Here is a 2,500-nt window from a genome sequence, read left to right as displayed (position 1 = left end):
CCTCCTTCCAAACAATCTACACATCCTCGATCCAAACACAGGGTACTTGATCCTCCTTCCAAACAATCTCCACATCCTCGATCCTCTAAACATCCACTAAACACAGGGTACACTCCTCCGTCCTGCACCACCCAGCACAGAGCCAACACACTGTTTACACCTACACCAGCTAAGCACACCAGACACCTTTCATCCCATTGCCTAGGATTTTTCAAAATAACAAAAGGTTGTTAGAATTTTTTTTTTGCTTGAAAAAGTATGTAAAAATCTTGTGTTACATGTAGTAGTGTGTCATATCTGGATCCTGTCTCTCAATGTTTTGTTCTTGTCACTTCCATATGTACCCTTTGCTCACACACACACACACACACACACGCACACACACACACACACATACACACACACACACGCACACACATACACACACATACACACACACACACACGCACACACATACATACACACACACACACACACACACACAGATACACACTCACACCCTCTCTGTCCCCTACCCCCCGGCCGTTTGTGGGGCTCTGTATGGCTTATCAGTAGCAGACTGATTCTGACTGTGCTGACAGTGACACGACTAATCCATCATGTCATCTGGACTCACTGACTGATGGGGAAGGCATGGGGGGAGGGGGGGACTGGTGGTCGGGTGGGGCCGAACCACCGGAGGTGTGTGTGGGTGGGGGGTTGGGGGTGGGGGGGTGGGGGTAACCACACACCTCTGTCTACCTGCTGTCACACATGGGGAGGACCGCCTGCCCACCTCGACACTGACAGGAAATCCATACGCAGTGCCGCAATCTGCCGTCATGACAACTAACCTGCGTGTCACCCGCCTAACCCCATGATAACGACCATCACACCCTAAAGGGGAGAAAGTGAGAGAGAGAGGAGAGAGAGAGAGAGAGGGAGAGAGAGAGAGAGAGGATGAGAAAAAGAGGGTTGAGGGAGAGAGATGACAGACACAAAAATGGACAAAAAACCTGCATGATGGGAGACAGGACACTCAAGCGTCACTTCCAGCCCAAACGGGTGTCCAACATCTTGGGGCACAGAAGGGTGGGAACATCAAACACATCAAGCTGGACCACAGCGCTCTCCAGTCGTCCGGAATCCTGGCGAGAGCAATACACTTGCCAACATTACCCTCTGGTTCTCTAGACCCCTGGAGGGCGCATACCAACACTACTCTCCGGGTCTAGAACCCTGGCAGGAAACATTGCACTGGCCAACACTACTCTCCGGGTCTAGGACCCTGGCAGGATATATTACACTGGCCAACACTACTCTCCGGGTCTAGAACCCTGGCAGGAAACATTACACTGGCCAACACTACTCTCCGGGTCTAGGACCCTGGCAGGATATATTACACTGGCCAACATTACTCTCCGGGTCTAGAACCCTGGCAGGAAACATTACACTGGCCAACACTACTCTCCGGTTCTCTAGAAACCTGGGAGGTCTTGGGCAAACACTGGGTGTGTGGATCACCCTGAAGTATTACAAGAAAATAAGCATGAGATAAAACAGATGTGAAGAATATTTAATGATGCTTTATTTTTTCCTATTTGCGCATGAAGAAAAAAAGAAACCAAAAAAATCCTCCATTTACTCTGTACTGGGTTTAAAAATGTAGTCTGCCTAATCTATTCCAGAGCAATTAATCTTAACCACCACGGCCCTGCTGAACGTCTCTCTCTGCTTCCTCTCCAACTTCTCCTCTCTTCATCGCTCATTGGAGGTAATATATAGGTTGCAGTGCTAGAAAAAGTATCTTTCCTCTTTGAAACGTAATCTGTCATAGAGATTTAGCGGGTGATAAAAATCAATAGCCTGAATAGAAAATTGCCTGGAAAGAGAGGAAGCAGTCTGCAGATAAGACAAAAAGATGAAGCACGCTGCTGTTTGTCTCTCTCTTTCTCTCTATCGTTGCGTGTATATGAGTGTGTGTGGGTGTGTGTGTGTGTGTGTGTGTGTGTGTGTGTGTGTGGTGGGGTTGTGGTGGGCGGGGTCGGCTATGTGTGTATGTGTCTCACTGGCAGTTATAGTCTTTCCACTGGGCTGTGAGTTAGCTGGAACACAGTTGGAACAGTCCCAGTAAGCATTCAGGCCCGGTGGCGTGCCAGTGACTCTGTCGTCTGTGTGGTGGTGCACCCCCACCCAACCGCTCAGAGGAAGCAAAGGGCACTGGTGGTCTGGGTTGGCTTAAAGGGAGATTTTATCAGCAAAAGGGTAGCTGGGTTAGGTCAGTGCTGGAAGAAGCGAAAAAGCCTGCGGGCCCTCTAGGATGTTGGTGTGTGTGTCTGTGTGTCTGTGTGTGTATGTGTGTGTGTGTGTGTATGTGTCTGTTTGTGTGTGTGTGTATGTGTGTGGGTGATTAAAGTGTCAATGCGGGATTTTACCCCACTTCCACCATTACTACTCACAATGCAAGAGAATCACACATGCAAACAAATTAACACACGCGCTTCCAAAGAAGTAACCCACT

Source organism: Clupea harengus, chromosome 11 (assembly GCF_900700415.2).
Source record: "Clupea harengus chromosome 11, Ch_v2.0.2, whole genome shotgun sequence".
NCBI classification, from domain to species: domain Eukaryota; kingdom Metazoa; phylum Chordata; class Actinopteri; order Clupeiformes; family Clupeidae; genus Clupea; species Clupea harengus.
Note: the sequence above shows the minus strand (reverse complement) of the source record.